A 27,356-nucleotide genomic window follows, 5' to 3' on the forward strand; every position below is an offset into this window, starting at 1 on the left:
GCCCCAAGAAACACTTTCCCTGCTTCCGAAACTCTTGGAGCTGTAGGATGATTGGCTGCATCAAGGTTTATTCTGACATCTTAAAATTCACAAATAGTTGTCTGGAAACCACCGCAAATGATTCAGCCATTAAGAGATGAGGGAAGGATTGTCTTTACAATACTGATATTAAAGAGAGATGTATATTTTTTTGAGGATAGAATTTTCAAACATGGTTTGAGGAAGCTGCAAGACATAGAAAGATATAAATTGAAGAATGACAAGTTACCCTAGAACCTAAAGATCAATAAATATTTTAAAATGAAAGGTTGAACTTGATTAATTTATATCGAGATGTTTGGATCCTGAACATTTAAACCAGAATCAGGAAAAATATTTAATTGACCTATGTAAGGAAATTACAAGACGTGCAGCAATACCACATGGTACATTTACTGATTTGGGCCGAAAGTAGGATTTGGACCTTTGAAAAGTTTTTTTCTTCACAGAGAAATTACTGAGTTCAATGATATTATAGAGCAATTGAAACAATGTGTTCTTTAGGTATGTGTTTACACACAGCTGAATTGGTAACGTGCATCCATAAATTTAGTGATTTTAAGAGATTAGAAATTAAATGGCCCAAGAAACATGAAAAGAAAAAAATAGGCAGAAGTAGATGGGGAAATTGAGAATTCATCAGCATATTCACAAGATGTGGCAGATACTTTGGCTTATCCACTAACAGAGATAGCGAGAATATGTCCATATACCATGGAGCAGAGGTGATCCTGTAGAATTTACAAACAATTCTTCAAAATTGAGAGTCGAACCTGTGCATTGGTACACATAGGTTGACAGATTTGTCAACATTTTAAAGGTGTTGTGGATTGATTTGAATATGGTCTTTGACATTGTAGTGCAAATGATCTGTGGGCTGGATGTAAAGTTGTTGTGCAATGGCCATGTGAAGAACCAACAAGAGATACCTGCACTAATGCGACATCTCCTGTAGTTATGGAAAAGTATGAAGAAGTGATTACTTCCCTGAAAGGCAAAGTACCACTGAAAGATTTTCATTGGGTGAAGATTAAAACAACCTCCCAAGAGCCAAAATAATTAGTGCATGATTACTATGAGCGATGGCTTCAGGTGTTTCAACAAGACAGTGGGAAAGAATATCCCAATGTCAGTGACATGGGATTCTTTGTATCTTTGTATCATAGCTTGTTATTGGGTTAAGACCAGAGATCAAAGCACATATACAATAGAGTATGATGTGCTGAGATCCTTGAGGTATGCAAAATATTGTGGTGAGGAACAAGAAATGAAGCAGAAAAGGCTTAAGGAGACATTTATGCTGGCCCAGACTATATTTGTTCAGAGAGGGTTTCAGAACCAGTCTTTTGCAGGAAATCAAGGTGGTATGCAAAGTGTTGGTGCACAAGCAGGTGTATAAGGTATTCAGGGATGATTTGTGTTTCACAGGGTAGAGCTAGAGGTGTTCTGTTTGCTCTGAATTCTGGTATGGATGTTGTGACTTTGAGAGAGGAAATTAAATGCAAATGGCAGTGCCAATGCAGAAACAGTCTCCGATGTTGAAAGTTCCACAACTTCAGAGGGTCCCACAAAATATGGGAAACCCTATATTTACTTTGAGCCAGTTGCCCAAGGCGTACTGATATCCCTTCAAGAAATAAATTCAGAACACAATTCAACAGTTTTCCTGTATTAGATAATGATAGTTTTGGGTCTGACAATTCCCAATGATGGTGTCTGAGGGGGGAGGAAAATTGCATGCTGGGCGCAGTCCTGGAGGTTGACCATAGTGGTCTATTCATTGAAGGTCAGGTGAATGGCCTCTCTGTATCATTTTTGATTGATACTGGAGCGACCTGATCCACTGTTAAAACAGCAGAAGTACTAGACCTGCCTCTCTCAGTGAAAAAAGATCCAAGTTGTAGGTGTTTCAAATAAATAGATTACAAACCCAGTTTCAGTGAAAGTTCCTGTAAAAATAGGTTCATTGTGGAATATCAACAATTTGTTGTTTGTGATTGTAGTCCTGTAAACCTACTATGAAGAGATGTGCTGTCATTGTTAAATTGCACAATTTACTGAACACAGGACAGTTTTGAGTTTTAGACCCATGATAAGGATGTTGAGTTCAAAATGGCCCGACAGGATTCAGCTGTAGGGCAATTGAAGAGTTACCACCACCATACAATTTAACACCAGAGACTGATGCAGGAATTACACCTCTAATTGAAGACATGTTGAGCAAAGGGATTTTGAGGGAATTTGTTGGGAGTCCATATAACTATCATGGGTTCACAGAAACCCACTGGTAAATATTAGATTGTGGCGGATCTCTGAAAAATGTATGATATTGTTGTTCCATTATGTCCTGTGGAACCAAATCCAGCCACTAAACCTTTTCAGATCCCATGCACTGCAGAATTGTTTTCTGCTATTTATTACTCAAGCATTCCTCTGAATGTCATTAAACAAGGATGAGTCAGTACCTTTTGTCCTTCGTGTTTCTGCAGCGAGTTTTGGCATGGTGTTAAGTCCAACACGTGTATACAGATATTCCTTCCATCTTTAACTAAATCTTGAAAAATAATCTGGAGTCATTGCAGATGCCCTACAAATCAGTACTTGTGTAATATATAGATGATTTAGTTGTGGAATCAGAGACATGCAAAGCTTGTAAGTAGGATAAGATTTCACTCTGAAATCAGCTGGCTGAGAATGGACACAAGGTGTCTTCATGAAAGCTGCTATAGTGTCAAAAAGAAGTTCAGTATCTGGGCCAAACATTGAGAAAGGAGCAAGAAAGGTGTCCAACTCAGAGGTAGGGTGAAGTGTTCAACAAATGATGTTGGAACACTTAGTGTTTTGTAAAATACCCCTCACACACCAAAAGGCCCCTTGGTGTCATGCTTCATCATCGGGGTCTTCGCACCCCTCTAACGGGTTGCGGCGTGCTACGACCTACGACTACGTGGGAGCACTTATAGTTAGTTACTATATGTGGTGCATGTGTGTTGGGTGTATTAACAAGTGAGTGGTGGGACGTGGTGAAGGTTAAAAAGTACCTGGCACGTGAGTATTTTTTAAAACAATTTTATTCCTAACTCCGGCTGGTACTATTAAAAAAAGTGCAGTGTGAGGTTAAATCTGTCGTGTTTATGGACAGGACCTCAGGTGTGCGTCGACTTGTTTCGGAGGCAAAGCTCCTTCTCCAGGATGGGGGCACAACTTCCCCACCTTACTCACGTTTCATTAAATGTATCAAAATGTATTAAAGTTGATAATATCAAAAGTGAAAATACTATAAGGCTATAATGTGCCTACAGCGGTCTGCTACAAGTTCAATGACCTGTAGGGAAAAAACACAGGAAACAGAGAATGGTTACCCATGTACCAGGTAGTTCAAGCAGGTGCAGTCACCTGGAACCATACCATGTGCTTGAATAAGCCCTATAAATAAAAAAGACACTTACAAAACATACAACAAAGATACATAGGGTACTAGAAAATACTGGAAGTCTTGGTCTTACTTATGAAGCTTGCTTGCTTGCTTCATGAGCAAGTAGGAACGTCTGGGATGTTGCTATTTTGCAATCTGAAGTGAGAGGTAGTGCAGGTATAAAAATACAATCTCACTTACTTAGTTGGTTTTGGATATGCTTGTTTTCTGTTTTATACTCTCGGATTCGGGACATACTATTCACCGTCTTACCCCACACGCTGCTCCGCTGAAATGAGGAGAGCCAGCGGCGATCTTTATTTATACCCGGCCCTTAGTTGCTGAAATGAGCAGGCAGGAAAGGCGAAACCGGGAAATGGCCAAACATGGGTATTCCGATGTGGACAGGTCAATTACATGCCTTTGTACGGCAGTCAGTAGCTAAGCAACTCCGTAAACACGTGTATCCATTATCGCGCATGCGCAAAAGGTTGCTGGACGAACTTCGCGCATGCGTACTGAGCGCTGCTTCTCAATCAGCGCGAGTCAGACGAATTTTCTGTAGCGGAGATGCGCTACGAAATAACACAACTAGCTGGTCACTTTGATGATTACGAATCGGGCAGTCCTCGATTTGATCACTTTGATGATTACGAATCAGGCTGTCCTCGATTCTTGGAACTGAGATTACAAGGAATGGGCCATTCTGTGGGAATATATCCGCAGAGTAGTATTTGGAATATGTTCCTGTTCTTGAACAAATCGTATTAATTCCTTTTGTGAAATCACAGGTATTCAGTGGGAAAGTTGTCCCAATGGGACCTCATCATTCAGATCTGTAATGTGTGTACCAAGGCGAAACACCCATCGTTGTTCTTTCTGGAAAAGGCCTGCCTCTGAAGGTAGCTGTTCTATGACTGTCCACTTTAGGTCATTTACACAATGTTGTGCAGTGAGGTAATGTGTGGCCATTTTTGTTGTACTTTTCTTGCAGCGCACGTTGCTTTTATGCTCATTCATTCGTGTTTTTATTGCCCTAGTGGTCATGCCCACATATTCCAGGCCACATGGGCAGGTGATCAGGTATACCACGTTTTTGGAGTTGCAGTTTGTCATCCTCCTTTGTTCCCAGGTCGAACCATTACGGAAAGTTAATCTGGTGCTTTTTTGTGTGAGGTGGCATCTGCTGCAGTTTCCGCAGGGAAAATGTCCTTGTACCCCTATGGATGGTTGGGTTGCTGCAGGTGACGGTTTTGCACCAGATTAACTTTCCACCCCCTTTTGTACCACTTTTGGCCGCCATAAGTGTGGCAGGGTATGCTCAGACGTGAGTCCCTTGCTCACTTTGCCACTGGATTCAAGCAAGCCGGGCTGAAGACGGCTGGAATGCCAGAAACTGGTCCTCGGAAGCTTGTTTCCGGTCCAGGGAAAACATGGCTTGGCAGTTCGGGCTGGACTGTTCCCATGAGGCACAGGGTCAGACTGATTTGCATATAGCCATGTCTGAACTGGGGTGGCAGAGTGGGCTAAGAAACGGTGATGGATTAAACCCAGATCTTTTGACTGGGTGTGAGTGTTTGATTGATTCAGATGCTCCGTCCATCACCACCCCCTTTTGTACCGCTTTTGGCTGCCATAAGTGTGGCAGGGTATGCTCAGATGTGAGTCCCTTGCTCACTTTGCCACTGGATTCAAGCAAGCCGGGCTGAAGACAGCTGGAATGCCAAAAACCGGTCCTCGGAAGCTTGTTTCCGGTCCAGGGAAGACATGGCTTGGTAGTTCGGGCTGGACTGTTCCCATGAGGCACAGGGTCAGACTGATTTGCATATAGCCATGTCTGAACTGGGGTGGCAGAGTGGGCTACAGAACGGTGATGGATTAAACCCAGATCTTTTGACTGGGTGTGAGTGTTTGATTGATTCAGATATTCCGTCCATTACCACCCCCATTTGTACCGCTTTTGGCCACCATAAGTGTGGCAGGGTATGCTCAGACGTGAGTCCCTTGCTCACTTTGCCACTGGATTCAAGCAGGCCGGGCTGAAGACGGCTGGAATGCCAGAAACCGGTCCTCTGAAGCTTGTTTCCGGTCCAGGGAAGACATGGCTTGGCAGTTCGGGCTGGACTGTTCCCATGAGGCACAGGGTCAGACTGATTTGCATATAGCCATGTCTGAACTGGGGAGGCAGAGTGGGCTAAAGAACGGTGATGGAGTAAACCCAGATCTTTTGACTGGGTGTGAGTGTTTGATTGATTCAGATGCTCCGTCCATCACCACCCCCTTTTGTGCCGCTTTTGGCCGCCATAAGTGTGGCAGGGTATGCTCAGACGTGAGTCCCTTCCTCACTTTGCCACTGGATTCAAGCCAGCCGGGCTGAAGACGGCTGGAATGCCAGAAACCGGTCCTCGGAAGCTTGTTTCCGGTCCAGGGAAGACATGGCTTGGCAGTTCGGGCTGGACTGTTCCCATGAGGCACAGGGTCAGACTGATTTGCATATAGCCATGTCTGAACTGGGGTGGCAGAGTGGGCTAAAGAACGGTGATGGATTAAACCAGATCTTTTGACTGGGTGTGAGTGTTTGATTGATTCAGATGCTCCGTCCATCACCACCCCCTTTTGTACCGCTGTAGGCACATTATAGCCTTATAGTATTTTCACTTTTGATATTATCAACTTTAATACATTTTGATACATTTAATGAAACGTGAGTAAGGTGGGAAAGTTGTGCCCCCGTCCTGAAGACGGAGCTTTGCCTCCGAAACATGTCGACGCACACCTGAGGTCCTGTCCATAAACACGACAGATTTAACCTCACACTGCACTTTTTTTAATAGTACCAGCCGGAGTTAGGAATAAAATTGTTTTCAAAAATACTCACATGCCAGGTACTTTTTAACCTTCACCACGTCCCACCACTCACTTGTTAATTCACGCAACACACATGCACCACATATAGTAACTAACTATAAGTGCTCCCACGTAGTCGTAGGTCGTAGCACGCCGCATCCCGTTAGAAGGGTGCGAAGACCCCGATGATGAAGCATGACGCCAAGGGGCCTTTTGGTGTGTGAGGGGTATTTTACAAAACACTAAGTGCTCCAACATCATGTGTTGAACACTTCACCCTACCTCTGAGTTGGATTCTTCTTGTTTATAAAAGTATTCTGTGGAGCAAGAATCCTTCTTTTTTTGCTCTACCTCCCCCTCTTGTTGTTTGTGCAAGAAAGGTGTCACCAGTGAGGGTAGAAGCAAATCTTTAGACGAATCACCTCAAATACAGAAAGAAGTCAGGATGTTTTTGGGAATGGTTGGCTACTGTAGACAGTAGATACCAATTTTTTCCCTAGTGGCTATGCTTTTACTGAGGCCGACACACAAAGATTAACCTGGTCCACTCTCTCAATGCTTGCTCAGATGCATGGAGAGGCTTGAGAACCTGTGGCTTGCTTCTCAACAAACCTTGATCCTGTAGCTGCAGGACTGCTTGGCTGCCTTAAAGCGGTCTCCGCAGTAGGTGTTTGAATTAAGATAAGCGAGAGCATAGTGATTGGGCACCTTTTAACTGTAATGGTTGCATACTCTGTTGTCATTTTGCTGACCCAAGCAAAAACCCAATACATGACTTGCAGTAGACTTAAAAAGTATGAACAACAGATGCTGGCTGCAGACAACTTGACTCTGAAACATTGCCAGATATTGAATCCATATTTTTTTTGCCTATAACTGACACTGTTTGTGGTAAAGTTGAACATGATTGCCTAGATGTTACGGATTTATGCAACATTAAAGATGAACCCAAGAACGATCTTGATTATATCATTTTTGTTCATGGCTCATCTTTGAAGGTATCCTGAGAGCAGCTTACACTGCCTGTCCAATTAATGACATTGTGGAAGCTTCATGGCTTTGAGTTATTACCTCAGCACAAGTTGCTAAACTAATTGCCTTTACTTGTATGTTGACATCCCATTTAAAAGTAACTATATTTACAGAAATTTAGTATGAATTTAGTGTTGTTCATGATTTTGGGCAATTATGGTCACAAACACTTTTCATTACATCCTCTGGAACTCCAATTAGAAATGTGGATCAGTAACCCAATAAAAATTGCTGTGTACAAATCAATGTGCAGCACACAAGAGTGACAATGGTTACATTGCAGTTGGAAACAGGTACACTTAAAAAGTTGCACAGTATTGTGCACTAGTGGCCTGCACATTTAGTTGAACATTCGCTTGTGAATCTGAGGAGGACACTGTCCATTCTATGTTGGTGTCAGTAGGTGACACATGGGAAGAGTTAGAAAGGGTACAAAAAATGATTTAGAAACAGAACAGCAAGGTTGGATGAGAGCGGGATGTGAGAACAATGCAAATGACATTTGGATGTTAGCTGATCGGAGACCAGTGTTACCTAACAGTATGTTGTTTTCAAAGAGACATCACTTTTATGGACAAACACATTTAGTTAGAGATGCAATGACAAGCTTTTTTTTTGGCAGAACTGGTTTAATTCCAGATTTACAATGCTTGCAGAAGAATTGTGCTATCGTTGTGTGACATGTCAACAAATTAAATATAGGGAACAGAACTCCCGTTATACTAAGTCACATAGGGAGATCAGGTGCTCCCTTCAACAGAATGCATATGTACTTAATCAAAAGGCCTGTTTGCAACAGATTGAGATATGTCCTGGTTGGATCTTCTTGTGATGAGTGGATGCCTACCATATCAGAAGAAATGACAGTCTCACTGTAGCAAAACTGTTACTGTGAGAATTGATTCCTAGGTAGGGTGTGCCAGTTTCTCTGGAATCAGATCGAGGAACACTCTTTAACAACAAGGTTTTGAGGATGATATGTGCAGCAGAACAAATTGAGCTGAGATTGCATTGCACCTATTGACCTGTAGCTTCTGGTATCGTCGAGCACCTCAATGGAACCATAAAGTCTCATTTGGCCCAAAGTCTGTGCCACGACATCATGAAATGACCTAATGCTTTGCCTTTGGAGCTAGTGAGTATTTGAACCATCCCTGATAAAAAGACTCGCTTATCATTTCATAGGTTCCTCATGGGACTTGCTATGAGATTGCCTTATACTTGCGAATGTACTAGTGAGCATCATTGATTATATGAGACTTAATTACTGCAAGGGATTTTCTGATGTGGCATGCTCCGGTTCTCACCAGGTCACAGCTGCTATATAAGATTCACATCAAGAACAGTGCCACAACCTCAATTTGGGCGACAGGGTTGTGATCAAACAGTAGGCCTGTGTGGAGTTGGCAGAATTCCGCTATCTCCGTAGAGTGACTGAAAAGCTCTGTGATGCAATGCGGAGTTCCATAAGCGGCAGAGTGCATTAGATCGCACAGTTTGTGCTGATTTTTAGCGCTTAGTGTTCAGCACAAATGGCACAGTGTACAGCACAAGACGGTGCTGCTTCTTTCTGCCACTCAAGTAGATTTTCTACTGGAGCAGCAGCTTCCTCAACACAAACGCAAGGATTCTCAACTCTGGTGGTCACGGCCATTCACAATTGGCCATAATTAGAAATCTTGCTGGTAGGTTGTCTGGTGTGAATTTTCCTTGCTTGCGCTTACCAGCTTAACGTTGGGGTGCGAGGAAAAACTCTGCTCTACTTCGAAGAGTTTTTTTCAACTCTGCATGCTGTGCAAAGTGTGGAAAACTCCGCAAACTCCACGAGCAGAACAAAGTTCACTGCCAAGGCCTATCAAAAAGCATGTTTGGAAGGCTTTTTTGAAACTGAGATGGAAAGACCCCTTTCAGGTGATCTTGGTCACAAACACTGCTGTTAAGTGTGCTGAAGTTCCAATCTGGCTGTGTGCATCGCACACCAGAAGAGAGAGAAATCTTTGGAACAAATTGTATTCTTTAAGCCTAAACGGAGAGCATTGGTGACTGCACCACCACAAGATGAGCCTCAACAGAGTGCAGTGATACCAAGATCAAAAGAATAGCAAGGAGAAGAAAGGACTGAAGAACTGCAAACTTTTACACAGAATCAAGAGTGGCATGGACGTCTCTGACAAAGAAAAAGAGACACAACCTCAACTTGGGAAAACGACTGAGATAACATCAGTTCGAATAGATGATCTGGGTGAAGGAACAAGCCCTGAAACTAGAAGAGTCACCGGTAAACTTTAATGGCCACTAAACAGTAATCAAAGAACATCAGAAACAAGTGTATCTGTTGATTGAATAATAACAACTATCATTGAGATGACAGAGTTAAGCAGTGGAAGTGACACAGAGGAAGATCAACTAAAAATGAGAAGATCAAAAAGAGTAAGAATGCCTTTTTGAAGGTGTTCTGCACTTGAATGGACACACTACGTGAACAAGGTATGGAATGTAACATTTTATGAACTGTGTAATGTGAAAACTCAACTGTTTAAACTTCCATGACATTGCTCCAACAATATTTGGATGAAACTGTCTGACAAAGATGTCTGGAGAATACTGGCAGACATTTACAAGTCTAAAACTGCTTAAAAAATTTACTAAAAGACTGAAAAGAAATATTCATTCTTTTTGTTTCAGACGATTTACCTTGGCCCAAGATTGGAGTAGAAGAGTAAGGATAACATTTTAGAAGAACAGCGAGTAGGGCTAAGGTTCTATATGAATTTTTTAAGTTAAGAGACTCTGAAAAAGAAACTGTTGGAAAAACTTCTGAAGAAAACTCTGAATTGAATTCTTGAGCTATAGGCATATACCTTGCTTGAAACGATCTGATTTTGTCAAATAATCATGTGTAGCCTTAGAAATAGATACAAGATTATTATATGTTTAATTTTTGCTAAGGATTATAATAGTGTTAGTAGGGTTCTATTTAACACCCGATAAAGATATTAGGTTTAGTAAATCAACTACCACATTTGCACACACAAAAGACGAAGAGCAATTGAAAGGATCATTTGCTATGTATAACAGATAATTACACAAATTACTTTCATTCTACCTTAGTGCAAGAATACATGCAGCTATGGATGCAAAAGTTTATTATGTCTGCGCCCACTTACAATTATCAGCAGTAGAAGAAGTTATATACTATCACATCCCATTGTCATATGCAGTTTTGTGTAATATATTGCTTACATTTGTATACAGGTAAGCACATTTTGAATACTAACTATGATCTAATAGTTTCTAGTGTACCACTAGTTCAAAGCATGAATTTACACCCAAAAGCAAAAGAAATGGACACAGCTTGAAATTATTTTTAACCGTCTATGCCCATAGATAGTGTTAAGGCATGCCAGAACAAGTTAACATGTTTAATGATACACTAACATTTCACATATTAAGGATAGAGAAAATGATGTATTGAAAAATGTTTGGAAGACGGAAGAACAGGATTCAAAAAGAAAATGGTTTAACCAAAGCAGGAATTAAAAATATGACAAAAAAAGAAAATTTGTGTCTATAAAAGGAGAACATACACAACAACCAGATGTGTGGGGATTAGTAGCTGTGAACATGCATTTGAATTAATGGGAGCAAAATGGCAAATTTTACAAAGGGAAGAAACTGCAGTTTGAGGAGTTTATTTTGTTTGTTACCTGCTCATAGGAAGGGCACTTGTTGTTTAGCTATATTGTTTCTGAAGATGTATCATGTATAGACGCATTATTAATGACACCAGCACACAGACACACCCGTAGTACAGAAGATGATATCAGTTATTGGGAGACATTTTTGGCATAATCATTATAACTGTAGGAGTCGTAGTGAATGATAAAAATATTAGAAAACAGTTAACAGTTGTGGACAAGCTAGCAACTACTATGCCTAGCATGTTATTAGTTATGAATACTGAGCTTGTAGCAATTAGATCTATGTTTTTACAAAAAACACTTAGCTTTAAACATATTACTAGCAGGGAAAGGAGGAGACTGCTGGATCCTCAAAACCTAGCATTGTTGCTCATACATACCTGATGAGAGCAAGAAAAGTCAAGAATTTGCAAAGAATATTTCCAACCTAAAACTTGAGCTAGAGGAATCAGAAACACTTAGGTGCATATTTATGCCTCCCTTGCGCTGGCAGAGCAAACCATACAATCATATCTAGGAAGCCCCGCAATGCCACTTGTTTGGCTTTGAATGGCCTGATAGATGTAGAGTAGGACAAGGCAGTGCAAAAAGCTGTGTTATCTTACTCTGTGCTAGTGAGGCATTGAATTGTGGTGGGTGTTTCCAAACAACATCCGTGGATTTCGATGCTTCCCCAGATTCATAAGACCATGCAAATCTGGGGTTTGGACCAAAACATGCAGAGGTGTAACGAGAAGAAATAACTATACTTCTCCTCATCTTAACTTCTATCTAAATGTGCTAAATTCTGCAGCACACATAGAAAGAGGAACATGCCTCAACGGACAGTGCCCCTTCCTGCACTTAAACTATCCTGCCAACAACACAAGCATCCTTGCACGATGGTGCAAGGGTGCTTGCATTGGTACTAGGTTGTTGAAACAGCAACAGCGCAGGGAGTAAGGACAGGAATGCACCTCATTGGATAAATATGATGCATTTCTGCCCTTTTACTTTGACATAGGGCTGCACAGCAAGGTTACTTGCTGCACTTCCTAATGCAAATCCTCATATATGAGGCCCTTCGCAATTTCGAAAACTATGGAAAGGGAATACACACAATTGGAACTGGTTTGCAACTATGGGAGGAGGAATTCTGAGAGCTATTCTTTTGCCAATATTATTTATAGGGCTTTGTTTACTTTTTCTATATGCATTATTGAAAGGCTGTATATATTGCATTAGCAGAAGAAAGAGTAGAGAAATGAGCAAGAGAAGGGAAAAAAAGAACTAGCATTGAATGATCATCCGAATACGAGTATAGAAAATCATTACAATTCAAAACCTTGACAAGAAAAAGACAAGACTCAACTGATATGAGAGTGCCCTATCAGCAGAAGTTGCTTGCAAAAGAGTGCTAATTAATGTAGCGTCCGCCCCAGTCCGAGCATGTAACAGACCATGCCACACACGGAACTCTGGTCGGCACGTCTTTATTCATCAGCATGCAACCATTAACTGAATGCACTGTGTCAAAGAACTTTATTAACCAAACCCAGCCAAACCCAACAGATTGCAAAATACTTGTAAGGAGTCCACCGAGGACTACTTGGAGCCTTATACATACAAACAGAGGACACAACATCTCCCCCTTTCTTTGATAAGGAGTAAAACAAATATATACACATGTACACATTATAACTCCTTGATGAGTTCTCGAGGTGCTCGCACCAGTCTTCCAGATCTAGTTGTATGGGAAAGTAGAGGGGCGCTTTCATCTGGCTTCTCTGGAGAAGAGTCAGATGCCTGACTTGGGCACTCAGGTGAACTTTCTCACTCATGAGGTATGGAGCTGACAGACATCGAGGCAAATGCTTAGAGTTTGAAAAATGTCTAATTGTGGGTTTTCAGGTCATTGGGCCATTACCGTTTGTCCTTTACTCGCAAAAACTCCTAGCTGTTCAGCATCAAACAAAGCATCAGTCTTGAACATCCACTTTTACTTTTATAAAGACCGAATCTCGAGTGTATCAGTGCTTATCTGCATAAGCCTTCATTTTGCATTTTTAAGAGGTGTCAGTGACACAAATTTCATTAGGGACTATTGACCAACTGGTGGTCGATTCTGGTATCTTTTCGTTCCAAGATCTCTCACAAACAGCAAGGTGGCAGGACTTTCTCCTGTCGTGGAATGATGAGTGGAACAGTAGGCTTGGAGGGCTGGGTGTATATTTGACTTGAGATCGATTCCTTCCAGTTCAGTATGCTGAACCATCTTTTTCAAATACTCATAAATAGTTAAACAGCGCTAATTGCCTGTGGCCAGAGAAGTGTGTTTTTCTGAGTTTGATGTTCAAAACTTTAAGAAAGTCTTTGAGCTCTCTTCTCTTGATGGGTAGACTGTTGCCAGATTTCAAAATGGAAGGAACACCCCGTGCTGAGAAAATGTCATCCAACCTCTCGATGACTTTGAAACCTGCAGTTGATGATTGAGTCATCTACTAGAGTAAAACGTGAGTACTTATCGAAAACTACCATGAGATGATGTCCATTATTAAGGGATATGAAGAAGTCAACCACAATCTTCTCCCAAGCTTGCTTAGGAAGATGGGACAAGTTCCACGGGTGCTGAGTCATTTTGGGAGGCATACCGTTGCACAGATGACAAGCTCTCAGTTCCCTTTCAAAGTGTTTACCATGGCCGAGGGACCACACTAGCTCACTGAGGGCTCTTTTCATTGTGGCAATGTCCTTCGTGTACCCGTTCAATAACTTTATTGCCTCAGGGATAACTATTCTTGCCCCTTTTAGTATGAAACCATCATGTGCAAGGGAATGCTCTTCCATAACATTCTTGAATTTCTGCTGCGCAATATCAGCTGTAAGAGGTCAAGTATGTTTGTCCAGGATTGCGTTGCCATGATATCTCTAAGTTTAAGCATGTCATTGTCAGTCCTAGTAGGTATCAAAGTTTGTTCAATAGTAAGAGCTGCAGGTGCACTTGAATTTGCAATTAAATTGCTGTAGACCTCAGCCATTTCGTACGTTGTAATATGATGGTGTATAGACACTCTTGAAAAGCGGTATGCAGGGTTTTGATCCCACCCCAGTTCATGCACAATCGGTTAATCATACTCCTGTAGTTGCAACCCCTACCTCTCGATGTGAGGGGGCATCTAGGCTTTTGGATCTTCAAAAATAGTGAAGAACGCCTGATGATCAATGACAAGGAAAAAAGGCTTTTCGTACAGAAACACACGGAAGTATTCACACACCCATACTACAACTAAGCTTTCTTTCTCATGTTGAAAGTAAGAAAGTTCAGTCTGAGAAAGACTCAGGCTAGCATAGGACACGCCACAATGTGTATCTGAGCATCGGACTGTCCATTGTGTTGAGCAAGGATCGCGCCAACCCCTCCTGGCTTGCATCTACTCCAATCTTTGTATGCAATTTTGGATCAAAGTAAGCCATTTTGGTAACATTTTCAATTGCGTGTTTTATTTCTTTGAAACTTCTGTTACATTCAGATGCCCATTCAAATGGAACATCTTGCTTTGTTCTCTTACAGGGGCACTCACATTGGCAAAATCATGAATGTACCTGGCACACTAGCTGGCCATGCCTAAAAAGGATCCCAGCCTGGTCAGATCTTCTGTGGGGAAAGTAGATGACAATACTTCTACTATTTCAGGGTCAGGAGTCATTCCCTTTTCACAGAAAATATGCCCCAAAAAACTTGAGTCTGTTTTTGTTAAACTCACACTTTTCTTCATTTAGTGTGAGACTTGCATCAGCAAGCCGACAGCATACTTTTGTGAGTGCTTTGTCATGTTCCTTTTGTGTAGCCCCAAACGCCAATATATCATCACTGTAGTTAAAAGCATGTGTGACTAAATTATTCAAAAAGTGACAGCTTGAGAGATGTTTGCAGCTGATAACACACTAATACTGAGTGTTTTATATCTGAACAACTAACATGAGTTGAAAAAGCAGTATAGTACTTACAGTTTTCTTCTGGCTCAAGTTGATGGTACCCTTTGTTCAAATCAAGGTGGGAGAATACTTTGGCCCCATTCAGCAGCGTGATCATGTCTGCAATGTGTAAACCTGGATGTATTTCTCTTTTAGTTGCTTTGTTAACCTTTCACATATCAACACAAATGTGCACTGAATCACCAATGTCCTATTTTGGCACCACCACAATGGGTAACTGATTTGCATATAGCCATGTCTGACCTGGGGAGGCAGAGTGGGCTAAAGAACGGTGATGGATTAAACCCAGATCTTTTGACTGGGTGTGAGTGTTTGATTGATTCAGATGCTCCGTCCATCACCACCCCCTTTTGTACCGCTTTTGGCCGCCGTAAGTGTGGCAGGGTATGCTCAGACGTGAGTCCCTTCCTCACTTTGCCACTGGATTCAAGCCAGCCGGGCTGAAGACGGCTGGAATGCCAGAAACCGGTCCTCGGAAAGCTTGTTTCCGGTCCAGGGAAGACATGGCTTGGCAGTTCGGGCTGCACTGTTCCCATGAGGCACAGGGTCAGACTGATTTGCATATAGCCATGTCTGAACTGGGGTGGCAGAGTGGGCTAAAGAACTGTGATGGATTAAACCCGGATCTTTTGACTGGGTGTGAGTGTTTGATTGATTCAGATGCTCCGTCCATCACCACCCCCTTTTGTACCGCTGTAGGCACATTATAGCCTTATAGTATTTTCCCTTTTGATATTATCAACTTTAATACATTTTGATACATTTAATGAAACGTGAGTAAGGTGGGGAAGTTGTGCCCCCGTCCTGAAGAAGGAGCTTTGCCTCCGAAACATGTCGACGCACACCTGAGGTCCTGTCCATAAACACGACAGATTTAACCTCACACTGCACTTTTTTTAATAGTACCAGCCGGAGTTAGGAATAAAATTGTTTTCAAAAATACTCACATGCCAGGTACTTTTTAACCTTCACCACGTCCCACCACTCACTTGTTAATACACGCAACACACATGCACCACATATAGTAACTAACTATAAGTGCTCCCACGTAGTCATAGGTCGTAGCACGCCGCATCCCGTTAGAAGGGTGCGAAGACCCCGATGATGAAGCATGACACCAAGGGGCCTTTTGGTGTGTGAGGGGTATTTTACAAAACACTAAGTGCTCCAACATCATTTGTCGAACACTTCACCCTACTTCTGAGTTGGATTCTTCTTGATTATAAAAGTATTCTGTGGAGCAAGAATCCTTCTCTTTTTGCTCTACCTCCCCCTCTTGTTGTTTGTGCAAGAAAGATGTCTCCAGTGAGGGTAGAAGCAAATCTTTAGATGAATCCACCTAAAATACAGAAAGAAGTCAGGATGTTTTTGGGAATGGTTGGCTACTGTAGACAGTAGATACCAATTTTTTCCCTAGTGGCTATGCTTTTACTGAGGCCGACACACAAAGATTAACCTGGTCCACTCTCTCAGTGCTTTCTCAGATGCATGGAGAGGCTTGAGAACCTGTGGCTTGCTTCTCAACAAACCTTGACCCTGTAGCTGCAGGACTGCTTGGCTGCCTTAAAGCGGTCTCCGCAGTAGGTGTTTGAATTAAGATGAGCGAGAGCATAGTTATTGGGCACCTTTTAACTGTAATGGTTGCATACTCTGTTGTCATTTTGCTGACCCAAGCAAAAACACAATACATGACTTGCAGTAGACTTAAAAAGTATGAACAACAGATCCTGGCTGCAGACAACTTGACTCTGAAACATTGCCAGATATTGAATCCATATTTTTTTTGCCTATAACTGACACTGTTTGTGGTAAAGTTGAACATGATTGCCTAGATGTTACGGATTTATGCGACATTAAAGATGAACCCCAGAACGATCTTGATTATATAATTTTTGTTCATCGCTCATCTTTGAAGGTATCCTGAGAGCAGCTTACACTGCCTATCCAATTAATGACATTTTGGAAGCTTCATGGCTTTGAGTTATTACCTCAGCACAAGTTGCTAAACTAATTGCCTTTACTTGTATGTTGACATCCCATTTAAAAGTAACTATATTTACAGAAATTTAGTATGAATTTAGTGTTGTTCATAATTTTGGGCAATTATGGTCACAAACACTTTTCATGACATCCTCTGGAACTCCAATTAGAAATGTGGATCAGTAACCCAATAAAAATTGCTGTGTACAAATCAATGTGCAGCACACAAGAGTGACAATGGTTACATTGCAGTTGGAAACAGGTACACTTAAAAAGTTGCACAGTATTGTGCACTAGTGACCTGCACATTTAGTTGAACATTCGCTTGTGAATCTGAGGAGGACACTGTCCATTCTTTGTTGGTGTCAGTAGGTGACACATGGGAAGAGTTAGAAAGGGTACAAAAAATGATTTAGAAACAGAACAGCAAGGTTGGATGAGAGCGGGATGTGAGAACAATGCAAATGACATTTGGATGTTAGCTGATGGGAGACCAGTGTTACCTAACAGTATGTTGTTTTCAAAGAGACATCACTTTTATGGACAAACACATTTAGTTAGAGATGCAATGACAAGCTTTTTTTGGCAGAACTGGTTTAATTCCAGATTTACAATGCTTGCAGAAGAATTGTGCTATCGTTGTGTGACATGTCAACAAATGAAATATAGGGAACAGAACTCCCGTTATACTGAGTCACATAGGGAGATCAGGTGGTCCCTTCAACAGAATGCATATGTACTTAATCAAAAGGCCTGTTTGCAACAGATTGAGATATGTCCTGGTTGGATCTTCTTGTGATGAGTGGATGCCTACCATATCAGAAGAAATGACAGTCTCACTGTAGCAAAACTGTTACTGTGAGAATTGATTCCCAGGTAGGGTGTGCCAGTTTCTCTGGAATCAGATCGAGACAGTTTTCTTCTGGCTCAAGTTGATGGTACCCTTTGTTCAAATCAAGGTGGAAGAATACTTTGGCCCCATTCAGCAGCGTGATCATGTCTGCAATGTGTAAACCTGGATGTATTTCTCTTTTAGTTGCTTTGTTAACCTTTCACATATCAACACAAATGTGCACTGAATCACCACTGTCCTATTTTGGCACCACCACAATGGGTAAAACCCATAGCATCCGCCCTGTGGGGCAGTTGATGATGTCATGCTTCAACAGTATTTCTAGTTCTTTCTCAACAGCTTCTTGTAAGTGGAATGCAATTTGATGGTGTTGCTGTCCAATGGGGCGATTGTCTTCATTAATGTGAGGCTGCACCTTAATTGTCTTAAGTTTCCCAATTCCATGAAACAATGACGGGAATTGACTCACTATTTCAGAATGGGCATATAAGTTGTATTTGATGGAGATCAATCCCATGTCAGCAGCAGTACTGAAACCTAGTAAGCGTGCATTCGATGACGTATCTTGGAGGATATGAATTTGTGCTTGCACTGTTGTTTTCTTGTGTTGCATGGTCGCTACAAGGATCCTTGAAACTGCAGGGGCATAGAAGCTGCCCAGGTGTACACTTTTGTTCTCGCCGGTGTGAGACGTGGTATCGGAGATAGTTCTTTGTACTTCTCTGCCGGCATGATGTTTATCGATGCACCCATGTCTATAATATAACATGTAGGTCAACTATTCACCCAGCGCGTGATTTTAGGGCATGGTATAAATGAACATTGTTGCTACACGTGGTGATTCTTTTTAGATTTGTGTTCTTCTTTGCGAGCGGCCAATCTTACTTGCGCACGTTGGTCTGTGACTGACTTCACCATCGCACATCCATCTTCCTTACTGTCACTCAATGATGACATTGACGAACCTTTGGATGATAAATTTAATAACCATCAATTTAATTTCTTTCCACTTGCCTTTAAGCCGTGTGTGAGTAATGAGAATGCTTCTGGAATTTTCTGGCATCCATCTTCTCATCTCTCCGTGACACAATTAGTATCTCTTTCATTTTGCAAACCGTTATGAAATGGTTTTCTTTCCCACAGCCTTTGCATATCTGTCCGATGATGGGACATTTTCCCTCATGTGGCATTGAGAGTCCAACAGCGAAAAAACACAATTTCTTTTTCTTCTGAGACATCACTCTATGGGCCTCCTCCTTGTTTTTCTGCTTACTTTTCATACACAATGCTGATTCATTTTGGATTGTTCAAGCTCTTAAATTAGCAGTCTGACGATTAGCACTTTCCTCCAATCTTGCATCCATGAGCACCTTCTCCACACTGAGACTTTCTTGCAGCATGCGTCATCGGAATGAATTGGAAAGGCAACCATTGATAACTCTAAGAAGCATGTCTTCTTCATTATTGAATTGACTGACCCTGCAGTGCTCTATGAGCAAATCAACTCTCTTAACAAACTCATACGTCATCTCACCAGGTTGCTGTCTTGCTTAGTTAAAAGTGTACCTTTCATAATCAACATTCGGCATTGGGTTGAACTCAGCTCCCAACTTCTTTTTGATTTGATGGTGTGATATTTCATCTCCTTGTGATATCTTCTTTATTGCTTCTTTCATTCTGTTACCTTCAAGGTTCTTTAACCCCTTCGCTGCTAGGCTTCCCCCCCACCCAGTGCTAAGCCTTTTTTTTGGCTATTTGGAGTAGTTCGCGCCTAGACCCCTGTAATATTTTGACCACATAAGGTATCCACGCCAAATTTGCGTCCCTTTTTTCAAACATCATGGGGATTCTAAAGGTACCCAGGGTTTGTGGATTCCCCTAGAGGGGACCCAGAAATTAGCCAAAATACAGCTAAATTTAGTCTTTGGGGAAAAAAGGCTACAGATGAAAACGTCTGGTCGTTTCCTTGATAATTGTATCAAAAAGGGGTTATGGTGCTGAAATCAACATCTTCCCAAATTTCAGGGTCAAGCAGACTTTTGTCAGAAAATATAACATTTTTACACAGTTTTGGCATTTTTCTGGGACATAGCCTATTTTTGCTATTTTTTGTGCTTTCAACCTCCTTCCAGTTAATGGTATAAATGGGTATAACAGCAATAATGGATCCTGGAAACCTATACATTTTAGAAAAGTAGACAAAACTCTAATTTTTTTTGTGTAGATCCTTCAAGGTTTCTTTATAGAAACTAACCATTGAATATAGGACAAATTCAAAATTAGTTTAAAAAAACAGCCATTTGTGTCAACGTTTTCACCTGAAACTTCTTCTAGTTATGACAGCTGTTTGAAAGCAATATACCGTTACATCCGCAGGACCTTTCTGCTTGTGGGGATATATAGGACTTGTAGGTTCACCAAGAACCCGACGTACCCAGAGCCAATAACTGAGAAGCATCTTGCAATGGTTTTTTATTATGCAGGGGTGTATAACAATTCATTTTGGAAAATACATGCATGGAAAAATCGGTATGAAAGACATCTATGTATTTCTGAAATTGGAACAAAATATAGAGTTTAGAAACAGTAGATATTTGCACATTTCCCAAATTGTGAGTACCCATACAAGCATGAGAATTATAGGTCATTTTTCAAAATGACTTCTTTTTACACATTGTCTTTCATTTGGAAGGCAGAAATGCATCAAAAGTCAATAGGTAATAACAGTTGCTCTACAATTCTGTGTTACCCTAAGTCTCCTGATAAAATGGTACCTCACTTGTGTGGGTAGGCCTCGTACCCGCGACATGAAAGGCCTCAAAACACAACATGGACACACTTTATTTTTACAGTGAAAACGGACCCTTTTGTTGTAAAGTGTCCAGCTGTAGATTTTGAACCCTAGCTCTGCTGCCGGCACCTAGGGAAACCTAGCAAACCTATACGTTTTTAAAAACTAGACACCCAGCAAAATCCAGGATGGGGTGACTTGACTGGCTTTCACCAGGTTTTGCTACCCAGAATCCCTTGCAAACCTATAAATTTGTCCCAAAAACACATTTTCCTCACATTTCTGTGGTGGAAATTTCTGGAAATTGTATCGATCCACAAAATTCCACCCACCCCTTGTTCCCCAAAGTCTTCTGAGAAAAATGGTACCTCACTTGTGTGGGTAGGCCTAGTGCCCGCGACAGGAAACGACCCAAATCACAACGTGGACACATCACATTTTCACAGTGAAAACAAACCTTTTTTTTGCAGTGCCCAGCTGTAGATTTTGAACCCTAACTCTGCCTGCACCTACGAAAACCTAGCATCCTATACATTTTCGAAAACTAGACACTCAGGGAAATCCAGTATGGGATGACTTGACTGGCTCCCACCAGTTTCTGTCACCCAGAATCTCTTGCGAACCTAAAAATGTGTCAAAAAAACACATTTACCTCACGTTTCTGCAGTGTAAAGTTCTGGAATCTGCGCAGTTGCACAAAATTCGACCCACTCAGTGTTCCACAATGTCTTTTGAGAAAAATGGTACCTTATTTGTGTGGGTACGCCTAGTTACCGCGACAGCAAACGGCCCAAAACGCAACTTGGACACTCCACATTTTCACAGTAAAAAGGGACCCTTTATTCACAAAGTGCATAGCTGCAGATTTTGAACCCTAGCTTTGCCGAAACCTAGGGAAACCTAGCAAACCTACACATTTTTAATAATAGACACCCAGGAGAATCCAGGATGGGGTGACTTGTCTGGCTCTCATCAGGTTCTGTAACCCAGAATCCCTTGCAAACCTAAAACTTGTTTAAAAACAAACTCCTCACATTTCTGTGGTGTAAAGTTCTGGAATCTGCCTGGATCAACAAAATTCTACCCACCACGTGTTCCCCAAAGTCGTCCAAGAAAAATGGTACCTTACTTGTGTGGGTAGGCATAGTGCCTGTGACAGGAAACGGCCCAAAACGCAACATGTACCTAACATATTTTCACAGTGAAAACTGACACTTTTTTTTCAAAGTGCTTTGCTGTAGATTTTGAACCCTAGCTCTGCCGGCATCTATTGAAACCTAGGGAACCAATATATTTTCTAAAACTAGACACCCAGGGGAATCCAGGAAGGGGTGACTTGTCTGGCTCTCACCAGGTTTTGTTAAACAGAATCCCTTGCAAACCGCAAAATTTGTCCCAAAAAAACAAATTTTCCTCACATTTCTGTGGTGGAAAGTTCTGAAATCTGTGTGAATCCACAAAATTCTACCCAGCCTGCATTGCCAATTGTATTCCGAGAAAAATAGTACCTCAGTTGTGTGGGTGGGTCAAGTACCCGCGACAGGCAAGGGCCTAAAACCTATTGAGGCGACTTCAAAATGATCTATCACAAAACAACCTGGTTTTGCAAGGAGGTGTTCCATAGGTTTTTGGACCCAGGCTCCGTGGCCATCTAGGGAAACCTACCCAACTCACACATTTCTGAAAACTAGACACCCTGGAAAGTCCAGCAAGGTATGGCATGGATAGGTCCCCCAACAGTTCCCTACAGAGAGCCCCCTGCAAACCTCAAATTTAGATGAAAAAAATCCCTTTTTTTCTCAAATTTCTGTGTGGGAATGTTTTGCAATCAGCGTGCATCCACAAATTTCCTACTACACAGCATTCCCCAGGTCTCCTGATAAAAATGGTACCTCACTCACATGGGTGGGTCAAGTAGCCACGACAGTCAAGGGCCCAAAACCTATTGAGGCAACTTCAAAATTACCTATCACAAAACAACCTGGTTTTGCAAGGGGGGTCCTAGGACTTTTTATCCACAGGTTCGTCGGCCACCTAGGGAAACCTACCAAACCCACGCATTTTTGAAAACTAGACAACTGGGGGAGTCTAGCAAGGTATGGCTTGTGTGGGTCTCCCACCATTTCCCTACTCCTAATCCCCTGAAAACCTCAATTATTTTTGAAAGAATCCATTGTTTCCCACATTTCTGTATAGGAAAGTTGTAGATTCACAGGGCTGACACAAACTTCCTACCACCCAGGTCTCCCGATAGAAATGGTACCTCACTTTTGTGGGTTGGCATAGTGGCTGCAACAGGAAATGGCCACAATCGTATTGTGGAGACTTCAAAATTAACTATAACAAAACAACCTGGTTTGGGGGGGCATCTGGGGTTTTGGGGGGGGCACCTGGGGTTTTGTCGTAAATTAAGCAGCAATAGGGTTAGCATTCGCTGAAGCTACGAGTGTTTCAGCGTTATGTTGACCAGTTTACAGAGGCCATTTTGTATTCACGGCCTCCATTATGAGTAACTGAACTACCTTGTGGTCACCATACTCTTTTTCCTACTTCTTCGCCCGTTGATCACATGGTCTGCCTAGCAACAGGCTATATTTTGCCTGCTGGTCAAGGTCCGCGCATGCGCCATCAAACCACATCTGTTATTAATCGATCACTATTGAAAGATGTTTTTCCAAACTGGTTAAGTTCTTAAACTTCTCCCACACGCTGGATGTGCCCAACAAATGTCCTTATATGTACATAAAACTGTCTTACATGTGTGACGCCCATTTGCCACATTAGTGGATGTGTATAAAAGAACCACATGCCTTCTGTTTGGGGTGATACTTCTTGGATTACTGAAGGGTGCTGTTCGAATGTACCACCACCCCATGGGGTCCTAATAAACACCTCTTTTGTATTCCAGTTTCCGTGCCAACTTCTGTTCCACGTCAAAGAGTTACTTGCGGCATATGCAGGCTCACTGAAATTTGATACGACAAATTGACATCCGTATAGGGACTCATCGGCGACTCGGATGCCAGAAGGACTGGCAGAGACAAAGGATTGGAAACTTGCCCCGGACGCGATCGCTGCCAGAAGAGACCCGAGTCTTGGCATCTGCGGCGTTTTACCCTTCTTTCCGATCTGGCCTTCCAGGCGGCGCCGGTCCTCGACTGAGATCTTGATCGTTGGGTTGCCGTGCAGTGACCGTTTGGTGGATTCGGGAACTTGGCAGTTGGAATCTGGTCGGTTAAAATGATTGGTAAGCTTTTGATTGGTAAGGTAGTCTATTGACACTTACTGTGGCTTTTGAATTTGTATGCGTTAGCTAACATTTGGATCTATGTTTTGCATCAAATGTGGAGTGCACCTCACATAGGCAGGTAATGTGGAGATATTTCTCTGATCTTATGTTTATTTGAACAGCACACCGTATGTGAAATACTTTAAGTGCTACTTTGTATATTATTGCATATTTTTGCAATATTTCTGACATGCCTGTCCTCAGCACACTTCAAAAGATGTGTTGCGTTTGTAGAAGTACCAGCTTACGATTAAATAAATCACAGCCGGCTCCCCCAGAGGGGAGACCTAATAGGGAAATGTATGTTAAATTTGGACTTCCTCCCCTAATGTATAGTACATTATGGCATTGATATACTAAAAAGGACTTAATGGCGCTCCCCCCGAGCACGCCTATGAACCCCCTGCTCATGGATTTGGGATGCCATGCGATTTCCGATCTCGACAAACTTCGACCATTATTACTATGGGCTCAGCTGTGGCGCGTTCCGGAGTTAACCAAGTATGCAGAGGGTTTGTCAGAGGTCATGTCCATGGTTGTTGGCACAAAATTAGCTGGCTCAAGCACGTTAAAACACTCTTATGTGAATTGGGCCTTAAGGATGCTTGGGCAACTAAATCTGCCCCCCCAAAGTTAGTATTGAAGAGAATCTACTGGAACTGTGTAGAGTCCAAACAACGTTCCGACCCAAACCTAGGCAAACTTACTGAAAGCTTTATGGGGATTAAATATGTTGCACTTTGTGAACCCTATCTGGATACGATCCAGAAACCATTCGACCGGGCATTGTATTTCAAATTCAGGATTGGCACTCTACCAATCTGTGAGTTTACTGCCCGATGGGCACCTCCCTGCCAGACTCCACTTAATTGTCCATTCTGTATTACGAAGGTAGAATCAATGGCCCATGTTTTGTTTGCGTGTCCACTGTACCGATTACCAAGGAGGTGCTGACTAAAGCCTCTCTATAAAGAACTAGGAACAAGGCAACACTCTGTGGCACTTCGTATTTTCAATTCTGATACTTGTACACTTTACGCATGCGGTATCGCAAAGTTTTTAAGCTGGGCTTGGTCCATCAGATCACAAAGGCTAAAGGTTATTGTTTAATATAAATTTTAAAACATTGATACAATGAATTGAATCCTTGTGCTTTATGTAATTGACTCATGTAAAGATTGCAGAATGGATTATGTGTACTTTCCAATTGTTTTAAATTCTGCAACAGTCACTAAGGTTGTTTTAACAAATTGTTTTTATGCTTTTGAAATGTCGACTTTTAAGATATGTTTTTATCGAAATAAAGCTCTTTGAACTGAACTGAACTGAACTAAAAAGGATCCTGAGTTACGTTGGCCAATGCATGGGTCATTTTATTTACGAAAGGTTCAGTACGTGGAGCAGTGTTTGTTTGAGCACCGGTCTAGACAAGATATGTTTGATTGTGTATGTATGTGGGAGAAAGCGGTGCGTGAGCGAATGAAGCATGAGCAGGCCTTAGCTGATAAAGAGCAACGGAAGGCTGCCCATGTCAAAGCTTTACAGCTACAGGAGAAAGAAACAAGTGAGCAACAAGAGAGGGAGAAAAGGGAGCATAATTTGCAGATTAATGGTCGATTCCCTGTTCGACGCCCTCTTTACCCTGTCCTTAATAATATACCCGATGATTTTTCATTATTAGATCATTCTCCACCACCGTATGCAATGCCTTTGGCCCCGGCCATGGACGCTGGAGAATCCTCTGATGATCGGGACAAGGCACGGACATTCGTTCCATGCTTTCTGCTTCCCGTGCTTCTGAGTTACGATCTATTGCTCGTAAAATTAGCCTTAATACTGCTTCTGCCCCTGATGTTTTAGTGGGTATGAAAGGGTGGTCAGAAAAAGAGCAGATATATTTTGTGGAACATTTGGCCGAAGAGGTTATTGAACGATTTAGGATATATTCACCTGTGTTGGACCTAAAGATTTAGCAGATGATTTTCAGAAATTCCGTAATGCTGTTTTTGTTCTCTCAGAGGCACCCGATTTTGTCCGTCGTCTAATTAAGGCACGGGACTCAGCAACGCAACTACAGGAGGAGAAGAAAGCAGCGGATCCAGCTGCGCTTCAGTCGCCAACAGAAGACGTGGAAGCTTCTATCTTTGAATCAGATAAGAGTCACGTAATACACGCAAAACCAATGCGGGAAGCCGCACCTTTGTATGTTCCTTCTAAAGGCAATGGGATGGATGATAATAAACTGTCTGCTGATGCAAAGGGTTATTTTATTTATAATTGGGTTTATACTCCATGGTACAGAGCGGATGTTATGGCCCTTAAGAATGCTTTGCCTGACCCGCGGAAAAACCCAGCAGCCTTTTATGAAGAAGTAGAGGGTGCTATTAGTTCTTGTGTCATGACATTAACTGACAACGATTTATTTTTCGGGCTAATATTACCCCCTGATATGTGGCAGACTATTCGTAAAATTGAGGATCGAGTAAATTTGGGGGGAGATTGGAATGATCTGGAACTGGCGGATAGAGATAGGGAACCTGCACTTAAACCGTGTAAAGTAATTCTAGATCTTCCAGCAGCTATTTTGACTAAATTGAAATTACTCATCCAGCCTAAAAAGATTGATTGGACTATGTTAGCTTTGTGTAAACAGAAAATTGATGAATCAGTGTCGTATTTCTTTACGCGCTTCGAGGAAGCTTTTCATGAGGACAGTCATTAATAGATGATACAGGTAGACATATATGTAGCAAACCTTTTACCGGAAATGACTAAGAGCTTGAAAGCGAGTGAAAGTTTGTGGACCGCCACGTCTCCCGCTTCCCTTTTAACTATGGTTCAATATTATGAGCGGCAGGAGCTAGAGGCCAAAGAAAATGAAGATAAAAAGACCAAGGATTTAAAGACAAAGGTTATGATGGCTCAGGTTTATGCCCCACCTGCTAGAGGAAATGATAGAGGCAGACGTGGGTCTTATGCCCCGCCTTATTCTCGTCCTGGTTCATCTGCAGATCAATGTGCATACTGCAAACAGTTTGGGCATTGGATCTCGGATTGTTACTGTGTTACGCGCGCAGCAAAATCAACATGGCCGGGGCCAATCAAGAAACAGAACGGGGGGGGGAGGAGCTTCGCTGCCAACCAAGATGGCCGCGTGAGCTCGGAGCTCCGAAGACCTCCCGATCTCCCGAATTACTCCTGCTAACTATCCTGTCCCACGATGGTGGGAATCGGTTGCTAAGCCGGGCCTGAGGCGGCTCCCGCTCTCGGATTAAAAATCGGACATTCCCAGCCTCAGTTGTGTCGACGATTCCGGAGGCTCCTCCCGCACCGCTTGTGCCAGGGTGGATCGTAGCGGTGTCCATACGGAGTTCCTCCCTGCCAGTGCTTCTCCTGCCCGAGGGGTGCACCTGAGCTCCGATCGCCTTGCTGGC

The sequence above is a fragment of the Lissotriton vulgaris genome, chromosome 4_1 (genome assembly GCF_964263255.1).
Source record: "Lissotriton vulgaris chromosome 4_1, aLisVul1.2, whole genome shotgun sequence".
In the NCBI taxonomy this organism is placed as follows: Eukaryota; Metazoa; Chordata; class Amphibia; order Caudata; family Salamandridae; genus Lissotriton; species Lissotriton vulgaris.